This window comes from Sciurus carolinensis, chromosome 12 (assembly GCF_902686445.1).
Source record: "Sciurus carolinensis chromosome 12, mSciCar1.2, whole genome shotgun sequence".
Classification (NCBI taxonomy): Eukaryota; Metazoa; Chordata; class Mammalia; order Rodentia; family Sciuridae; genus Sciurus; species Sciurus carolinensis.
Window position 1 is genome coordinate 13,275,812 of NC_062224.1, and position 10,208 is coordinate 13,286,019.

A 10,208-nucleotide genomic window follows, 5' to 3' on the forward strand; every position below is an offset into this window, starting at 1 on the left:
GGTATGTATCCCTCAATGGGTTAATCCATTGATATGATCAGAGCCTTCCTGAACCAATCATTTCCCAAAAGCTTCACTTCTGAATATTGCGGGATTGGGGACCAAGAGTTCACTATATGAATCTTTGGGGGACATTCCAGATCCAAACAGTGGGGCCCTCCACTCATCCAACCATGCACTTGATTCTGGGGGCTAGAGTGAGATGGGAGATCGAGAGCCCCTGTCTGCCTGAGCCTGTGCCCATCAACAGGGTATTTTAGCTGGGACTGGAGGGTGGGGGAAAGGCCAAACTTTCCTGAGAATGTGACATTTAAATTGAGAGTAGAAGAAATGGAGTTCTAGGCATAGACGATGCCTGCATGAAGGTGAAGTGCTGAGCAACTTTTAGCCTTGGGTGGTGGGAAGGAGGCCAGTGGGGCTGGAACCAGGAGAGAAAGGGACTGAGTGGAACAGGGCATGGTGGAAGGGTTGGGACAGGTCAGGAATCCCAACACCTGCTGACCAGGTGCAATGGGAAGTCACCAGAAAGGTTTTAAGGAGAGGAAAGACTGACTAATCTTTTTAAAAGTTAGTTATGGTTCCTCAAAAATTAAACCTAGAATTTCCACAGGATCCAGCAGTCCTACTCCCGGGTATGTAACTGAAAGGCTTTAAAAGGAAGGACTCAGATGCTTATATACCTACCTTCACAGAAGCATGGTTCATAATAGCCAAAAGGTGGGCACAATCTAGGTGTCCATCAACAGAGGAACACACAAACAAACTGTGATGGACACATGGTGAAATATTATTCAGCTTTGATTTTTTAAAAAAGGAAATTCTGGCACATGATCCAACATGGACACTGGAACCTGGAGGACATTATGCTAAGAGAAATAGAAAAAGACAGGTTACTCCATAAATGCGTCTAGAAGAGGTACCTAGAATATATAAGGTCAAAGAGACAGAGAGTCACTTCTGGGTGCCAGGGGCGGAGGGGAGGGTATGAGGAGTTATTCTCTGGTGGGTGCCGAGTTTCATTTTTGCTAGATGAAAAAGTTCTGAAGGTGGATGATGGTGATGGATGCACAAAAATGTGAATGTTCTTAATACCACTTAAAAATGGCCAAAGTGGCAAATGTTATGTATATTTTACCATAACAAACCATTTGTTGCAGTTGCTGTTCAGGGAATGCTGTGGAAGGAAAACCAGGATGCGGGAGAGCAGCCTCCAGGCTGTTGCCATAGCCCTGGAGAGAGGGCAGCTGACCGGAGCAGAAGGAGCAGTGAAGATGAGTGGACGTGAGCGAGTTCCCTGTTCAGTGTCAAGGTGTCTCCACTGGGCTTGGTAATGGACGTGAAGGGGAGGGTGGGGAGAGACGGAGAGCCAGGCATCGGGGCTGACCAGCTGCTCCCTGTCAGGCATGAGCAATGAGAGAATAAAATGACCATTGATCTCAGTGGCAAATGCTGGAGAAAAACCACATTAGCAGGCAGGACGGTGGGCAGGTGGGGAGTTCAAAGGTTCAGGCTGCAGAAACACTCCCTTGGAGATGACTAAGAAAGATCCAAGGGCAGAAGTCAAAGAGGGGGTTGTGCATACAGGCCTGGAGCCCAGGAGGACACCCCAGGGAGGAGATGGGAGATGACAGGATGGAGATGCTGCTGAAACCACAGGAATACATGAGATTGCTTAACCAGAGGGTGCAGACCAGTGAGGGAAGTGTGCAGTCCAAGAAATGAGACAAGCCTACACCAGATCTGGCAGGTCAACCTTCAATTCCAGCAAATTAACTTGTTTTTCTCTTTAACCAGAGACGTGAGCATTTGAATGGGAGCTGTCGGTGCCTGGATTTGACAAAATGCCTGGAGACTGAGTGTCTTGGGCACACACTGAAGCTCAGAAGAGCTGGTCAGTCACCTGGACACTGGTTCTTCTAGTTGCAAAAGGGAGATGATCAGCAATTTTGGTGATAAGGGACAGGGTCAGGGCTTGAGTGCATGGGGATCTTATTAAGCCAATTCTATCAAATCCTCTGTGCATGGAGAGGTTGATCAGGAGACAGAGAAAAAGAACAAACCATAGTGACTGGGGTCAGAGACAGAGGAGCTAGGCCTAGCAGCCCCCTGGAAATGTGAAGGCTTTTTGAATTCCAGTCTATTTGTGGTGTATAGGAATCTCCCTTTTCCCTTCAGCTAATCCAAAGCTTTGATAGTAGCAGGCACAAGAGTGATCTAACACCAAAAGTAGCAAATGTTCTCTTTAAGAGAAAAGCAAGCCAGTCTCAAATTAGAAGAGTCATAAAAATATCAGTTACTATAACATGCACATGTATTTGATGCAAATTCTCTCTTTCTCTCAACACAGGAGACTTATTTTGGAGCTTACAATTAGTTTGCATTTCCTGGACATGCTCCAGTCTGGCCCAGAGACGGGGCGCAGTGAAGATCTACTTTGGGAATGAACAGAAAAGATTTTTCTGAATGTGCAAGAACTTCCTTAGAGCAAACATACTAAAAATTGGGATTTGAGTTGGGGAGAATTTACCAGTCACATACTTGGATTGGGACAGGGTTATAGTAATCTATGTTGGCACCAAAGCTGAGGAGCTGGTGTCTGGAGGTGGGGAGCGTCAGAGAAACTGGGTGGGGAAAGAGCTGAGCTGCTCTTTTGTGATGTTGGGCTTCTGCAGAGAATGCTCTGGGGTGAAGTACGAAATGGGGATCTCCTGAGCTGTGGAGTCACTGATGTCCTTACAGCCACAGCTTCAGGGTCTAGCTTGCAGGTGACTGCCCTGTTTCTGCCTGGCCTGGCTCCATCTCTTCCATGTCAGGCTCCAGACAGCCACATGGGAATAACACCAGTGGAGTTTGTTCACTGGGATCCTTAACAAGCATGTGCCAAAACAGTAAGAGATGGGTCTAAATGGCGGTGGATTACGAGTTCTGTTTACCTTGTGATCTCCCAATATATCGTGATCTCAAGGCGAAGGGAGAGGGAACAATTGGTGGGCACAGTCCCCTTCTTCCACCCTGGTGGGGATGTGCTCTTTTCTTCCTAATTATGCAAGGTCAGTAGGGCGTGCCACACACCGAGGTGGGTCCGAGGAGAGGAAATCGCTCCAAAATGCCCGTACTGATTACAGTGGCAGCAGTAGGAATGCCATGCTAAGAGCAAGAGCAAAGATCTTCCTTCTCCCTTCCCTTGCCTCTGTTCTGACTCCAGGTGTGCACATTTGCTCAGAGTGGGGAGGAGTTTGGGGATGAACCTTTCCATCAAGTGAAACCGAGATGGGCCGGGTCTAAACTGCAGCTTCTGGGATGGAACCTTGCTAGAGGGCGGCCTCCAAGGAGCAACTAATGCTTTTAAAGTTCCGGACAGGAGAAAAGGAAGGTGGAATGGAGATGGACAGAGTTGCAAGGTGCCCGTGAGTACAGTAGAGAACCCCATTGCCAGTTACCTAGTCTTTTATGAGAGCTTTTAGGGAAGGAACTGTGCAAAGAGTATTATTTGCTTACTCCATACCCACTCTTCCTTCTTTTACTATAAGAGGAAGGGGAAATGTGCCAAGTCTATATTTCAGTCTCCTTTGCTGGAAGTGTGGTCAAGTAGATGTAAGTGGAAGTCTTTGAACCAGCCTCTGGAAAATCTTTCTGAAGGGAGTGTAAAAAGTGATCATTTTTACTTCTACTTTCTTTTCCACATCTGCAAGGTAGGAGCTTCAGCAGCCATCTTGTGACAATGAATTGTGCTCAGGAGGACAAAAAAAATCCCATAGAGTTAGATGGTAGAACAGGGAGATATAAGAGACCTGGTTCCTGATGGAGTCATGGAGTCATCCTGTAATAATCCCTGGTAATTTATGTGAAAGAAAGTCATACGATGATGTGAATAAGCCATTTTTATTCTGCATTTCTCCTTATAGGAGACAAAAACATTCAGACTAGTTTGGGATACTAGCCTGCTATCTCTTCCCCATCCTTCCTGCCTGCCAGCTAAGGTCTTTATTCAAAGGGCTATACTATGAAAAACTCAAGGCAAAGAAGAATCTAGATAAGGAGGCTGTATTTTGGTGAAAGATAACTTGCCAGAAATAAACACAGGAGTGTATTTAACAAAACACCTTTCTTCAATGTGCTCAAATACTGTAAAGGCATTTTTAAAAAATCTCATTATCAGGGGTTGAAGAAGACCTTCCTTGTCATCTCATTTGTTTAATCCCACCCACCTTTTTTTCTTATTCATCTGCATAAACATAATGGTGGTCCCATAATCTTGGATGCGGCCCTGTGCAATTGGCAGGAGAGGAAGTGATTTTTCTCAAATCAGGGTCAGATCCCAGAAGTAGCAAGTCTTCCTTCACTGATGGTAATGAAAGCCAAAATGGGTGAGTTTAATTTAATGTTGGGGTACAGGGAGAGGACTAGGGGAGCACAAACCCATACAAGCTGTTGTAAGGCCTTGAGGCTAATTGGTAGCAACTATGTCATGAAACAAACATCTTTTATTTGTAAGAGCTAACCCCGTGCAAAAATTACCTAATTTTTCTTTACCCTGTCCTAATTGAATTAGGTAAATGATGTCATTTTCATAGAAAATGACTAAAGTCATTTGGATGAATAAACTAAGTGACCCTGAAATTGAATGGCAAAGAGAGGAATAAAATTTTGACCCCTTTATGGCCTCCCCCAAATGTAATTTCCTTAAATCATGATGGAATTGAATTGTGGAAGAAAAAGGATCTGACCATCAATAGAAAAAATAACTGGAAGTTTATTAAAAAATAGAGATGGTCAGTTGGATCTGAAGATTGATAATACCTTATAGTAGTATTAAAAAGCACTGAGACCTGATTATTTTATCATTTGGGCAATTGAATAATTTGTTCCAAGAAGGGTCTCTGAAGAATAAATTCACCTTTTGAAATCTCTCTCTCTCCTTCTCTCTGTCTCTCTCTCTCCCCATCCATCTGTTGGTCCATCCCTCTGCCCATTCATCCAATTATTTATTGATTGTTTCAGGCACTGTGATTTAACTAGGTAATTTTCATAACAACACTGTGAGCACTGTTATTCTTATTCCACAAATTAAGAAATGAGGATAAAAACAGTTAAGAAATTTGCCTATGGTCACAGAGCTAAATGTAGAATAAGACTTGGATGTATCTATATGGTTCCAAAAAAAGTCTACACACTGAACCATGTTTCCATTCTGGCTTGTAGTGGTTTATATGTCCCACAACAAACAGAGAATTCATCTTATCCAATGCACACTGATTGCATTGACACAAAACAAATGTTTGTGAAAGCATGCATTTCATGACCTTTGATGGAAAAGACTTTGTGTACAACCAACCATGATTTACCTTGGCTTCTACAACTTGATTATAAATTCAGGGAGAAAGATCTGATATTAAAAGTTGGATAAATTGAAAAAGAAAACCATTGTAGTGGCAAAGATTAGTGAAATGAAACTATGTTCCTTAGAAATGGAAACTTGCTAGTTTATGGCTTGTTCTAGTTATTCAGCATATCCACCTTACAAATCCTGTCTTCCCCAGAAGAAAGATAGGTGAGTCCCTGCCTTCTAGGGTGGCCTTTCTCCAGATCTCTGAGTTGTAAATTTGCTCTTCTACCCAGGGTAGCGTGTACTCCTAAGCCCTTCAAAGGATGTAATATTTTGTTGTTGACCTTGAAATCAATTGCTGAATTTCACAATACTTAGGTATTTCGTTTTGCAGAAGCACAGTTTTGAGTTACATGCTTTGTCACACCGTGCTTGCTGGGATGAGACACTTAGCTCATGAGGGACTGAGGGGGTTAGCAAACAGTGTAGAGCTCCTTGGGTGATAAAATATATTCTTCTTTTTGTTAAAAATATAGGTAGTACTTTGGTATGGGAGAAAGTACAAATGAAATTTGGAAAGAGAATCACCTCGTTGGGTGGGGATGGTGAGGTTGTGGACATTTAACTATAGGAAGAGCTGGAACCTGTGGGAGTGTTATTCCATCACTTAGAGCTCTCTATAGGTCTGGGAAGAGATTCGTTACCAGGGCCCAAGGTCCACTGTGCTCTGATGTGGGAAAAAAATAACTCAGGATGGCCATAAAAATGATGAAGCGTTCTCATAAAAGTGACGTTTGGTGCATATCTAAACATTGGCACATACTTTATTACTCTTGTAATTTCCTACCACTTTTGTTTCTTGGAACAGGTCAACCTATAAATACACTGTATTATAAAGTTCTGCTGCTTCTGTGGAAGTTTGTTGTTTCAAATGACAAAGACCACATGACTCTTGGCCAGATACTGCCCACAAATACAGTTTCCTTGTCCCTTTCCTGCCACGTACACCTGAGCAAACTTGCCCACTGGTATCTCTGGGTACATCTTATATGGGCTGCCTGGCACCAGACAGCAGGTTGCAAACTACACAGCCCAACCGGAACGAGGCGGTTATCTGAGAGAGAGATTCAAATCCCAAGAAAAGATTGAGGAGAGTAGAGGCGGTTATCTGAGAGAGAGATTCAAATCCCAAGAAAAGATTGAGGAGAGTAGAATTGCATCCAGTCACCGGCAAGGAAGGACCACATTGCTTTGAGATGATGTAGCCGTGTCTCTCAGAGTTGGCTCATTCTGCCCAAACCTCTCACCATTCCTGCCCACAGAAGTGTCCCTTGAAACAAGAGACGTCTCTGGGTAGAATGACAGAGTAATGTGGTTTTGGTTTTGCCCCCAGTGCCCGGGGAGGATGCTGTGCCCCTCCATGAATCTCACGTGTGGTGGTAGGTGCTGGGGGCATTGCCTGCCGCTCTTGATCTTTACCAGGTCCTCCAGGCCTGGGGCCTTCAATCTGCCTCTACCTCCTTTCCAACTGGATGGCTTGAGAACCTCCAATTTAAATAAAGAAAAAGGAAAGTGGGGGGCTGCCTTCATTTCTCCCCCCTTTCTAAGCTTTTGTGTTCTGTTTGAAAGTAAACTTAGGTTTTCTTCCCAAAAGAATGACACAGAGAGAAAAGAAAGCCACTCAGGCTTGAGAGGCTGTGCATCTTGCAGCAGACTTCCTGCCTTTGCCAGGCAAGCAGGAGCCTGGCGTGTCCTCAGTTCACCCTTGCTCCGGCCAAGCTGTATGCAAATAAGTGGTTTCAGTGTCTGCCCATTTGAGACTCTCAAATAAAAAAAAAGAAAAAGAAAAAAAAAAAAAAAAAGAAAGGAAAAAACCACTGTCGCCACCAACAAAAAACCCCAAGACCAATTAATTCCAGTAGATTGCAGCAGGGCCAGGGGCCTTGGCAACACATCCTGTTTTGCTGTTTAAGCTGTTAACCCCCTCGCCAATAACTTCCCTAATGAACTGCTCTCAGTCGCAAAAGAAATTGGGGGTGACAAAGAATTCAAAGCACTCGCAGGACAGTTTTTCTAACCTTTGGCCACGTGGAATGCTATTTTTAAGGCTAATTTGCGTTGATGGAAAAACAGGAAAAACAATAAGACGCCTTAAATTATGCTTGCGAGACCTATTTTCAGTCCGGTTTGAGGTCGACCAAGTTGGTTTCGATCTTGCAAGAAATGGAGAAACATGGGCATCCTCCTTGCCAGTTAGCAGCTGTGATCGGGTGGAACCGCTGCTGGCTCAGAGTCCCCAGGTCAAGAAGTACCTCTGTTCCAGGCTTCTGTCCCTCTAATATGCATGTGCGACTTAAGAGTCACCTTGGGAGTAGTGCCTGTGGCTTTGTTACCTCTCAATTCTGTCTGTATTTGGCCCTGGGACTGGATGCGAACTTTAAAATTCTGCCAGAAAGATTGGGTTTAGTTGTGGGCAAAAGAGTATATTAAATAGATGGACTTCAATAGAGTCAGAATCAGGAAATAAACTTATTTATCTTCACTCTCCATTATCAAAGAAGACATCTTTAAACAGATTCCTTAGTTCATTTCTCTCTTACTTTCATCCCAGAGATTAGTCTTTTTAGGTACTTAAGACTCACTATGGGGTTAAATAATCTATTCCAGTCTAATAAAACACTAACAGCATATCTAATCCAAAACTCCTTCAATAACATTGCAGGCAGTCTTCAGATGACATTGATAAGACAATTAATTGGGGTAATGAAAGAATTAATATATCCATTTGTTTATTTTTCTTTTTCTTTTAGTTTTTCTTTTGTGCATGTTCTAAAATACCATCATTTACATAACTTTTGATTCAAAAGGGCATTTTTAATTTGTACATGCAAAAAATATATTAAGGGTGAGTGTAAGTTTTTATTTTTTATATTTGAGGTGCAAAAAATGTTGGTCTGCAACAGACCTGAATTTGAAGGTGAGTGAGGTCAAATTCAGAAGGGTCACTCAGGAGGCCTCCCATTGTCCAGGAGAGAAAGCCTTAACGAGGTGGGGAGCCTTGCTGTGGAGAAGGATAAGGGCTTGTGAGACAGCTGAGAGTCAGAGGGTCTGAGTGGGTTACCCCTGGGATCTGGGTGGGAGTGCAGGGGCCTGGTAGCAATAAGGTGTTGCTTTAGTACCTCGTCTGCCCCAGAACTCTATCACGTGTAAGTGAGTGCAGTCCAGTGCTCTGAGGCCTCCTATCATTGCCAGAAGGATGTCCCCTCTCTTCCTGTGACTCACTCCCAGGCTTCCCTGGGAATTATCTGGTGGTAGAAGGTGGTCTTAGCACAATCAAAGCTACTGTAATCCTTCTTCTGTCTTCTACCACTTTTGTCCTCTTCTCTTAGCTCCTCTCCTGCCCCAGGTTAATGTCTGTGCTGCTGCCCCTTCTAGGCTCACCTACAAAGCCCTAAACCTTCTAGTGCTTTCTTATCCAGCTGGGAAATTTCTTCCATGTCTCACAGCCAGCTTACCCAGAAGGAATTCCCAGAGCTGACTTGGCTTCTATATGCAATCTCTTCTTCCAGGGATGGTATCAAAATATGAACAATCAGCCTCATCCTTCAGGAAACCACCTTCTCTTCCATTTTCTGCATCAGTCTGCTCAGACAGACTCATAATTTTTTTTTTCTCACAGGCTCATGCAAATTGAGGGAGGTGACTGGGCATCTGTTTCAGAGTCTCCAAACCATCCACCAACATTGCAAAGCCCAGCAGCATGCTGTCCTGTTGAGAAACCTGCTCCAACCAGAGCACACGGAGGGCATTTTCTGGATGGCTGTAGCTGGATTCCATGTTGCTAACAGTCTTGCTCCAACCTGACTGCAGGTTCTGGTACCCATGCAGGGAATAATAAGGAGTAGGTTTGGGGGCAAAGATGATGATGAGCTCACGTGGGAAAAGCTGAGTGTGGGATGTTGTGTGGATGTAGAGATGATAACGCTCAGTTATCCGTAAGGATACAGGTCTGTTGTGTGGGAGAAAAATCAGAATAAAGGTGTTTCAGATTAGAGAATCTGGACATTGAAACCATAGGAGAGAGAGAAGAATGTACAAGAGACCAGGTAACCTTGGAGAAACAGCAGAAATAGCTGGTTCAGACTGGAGTCAGGAACTGTACAAGAGGAGTTAAGTTCATCTTGTCAAACCAGTAAGAAAGCTGTTAAAGACAACAGAGGCAATAACAGAATGTCTCTGGGGCTCCTGTGGGTGAAGATGGGACAATGTGAGCAACTTAGGGAATAAAGATGCCAATGGATTAAAACACAGCAACATGTATACATTCTATAAATTGGATGTATTATGTTTCTTTATTACATGTCTTTTACTTATTTTTAGGTGCAACTGTGTTCCAAGACCTTTCATTTGGTGCCATAAATCATTAAAAATGGATGTGGGATTTGTAAAGTGTCTCCTGAATTCTAAATATCAACAGACAGCCCAGTTCTGCCTCCTTGGGGAGAAGAAAGGAAGATTTTGGCAAAATGTCTTGGAAATAACTGACTTCTCTTATTGCCTTCATTTTGATGAGTTAATATGTGTTTATACACATATTGAATTACACTTAAATAAATGGAAATTTTAAAATGCCAAAGGAAGGGGAAAATGCTACATTACACATATTTTTAGTTTTTTTTTTTTTTTTAATTCCTGTGAAAACCAGACCACTAGAAAGCTAGGAAGGGATACTTTAGGAAGATCCAAGGCTAAAACTTGACAGTTGATGCTGGTAGTCGTTATGGGACTTAAGCACTGTAATTGCACCCAGCACTGGGTCCTGTACATGAACTGGTCCCCAACAAGGGTGGTGTGGGAGAAAAACTGTGAACTGAACGTTCAT

General features: G+C 43.4%; 1 long non-coding RNA gene across 8 annotated transcripts in view; it reads left to right on the forward strand.

Moving 5' to 3' along the window:
* LOC124961067 (uncharacterized) overlaps window positions 1-9,954 on the forward strand; it is a 55,759-nt gene extending 45,805 nt beyond the window's left edge. For 3 of the 8 annotated variants that reach the window (XR_007104220.1, XR_007104221.1, XR_007104225.1), the window contains 3 exons: window positions 1,158-3,407; window positions 9,006-9,196; window positions 9,707-9,954. This is a non-coding gene — a long non-coding RNA (uncharacterized LOC124961067). Of the gene's footprint in view, window positions 1-1,157; window positions 3,408-9,005; window positions 9,228-9,706 lie in introns of all 8 variants that reach the window. The other 5 variants (XR_007104224.1, XR_007104223.1, XR_007104222.1 and 2 more) reach the window with 5 other exon arrangements.
* The last annotated feature ends 254 nt before the right edge of the window (window positions 9,955-10,208 follow it).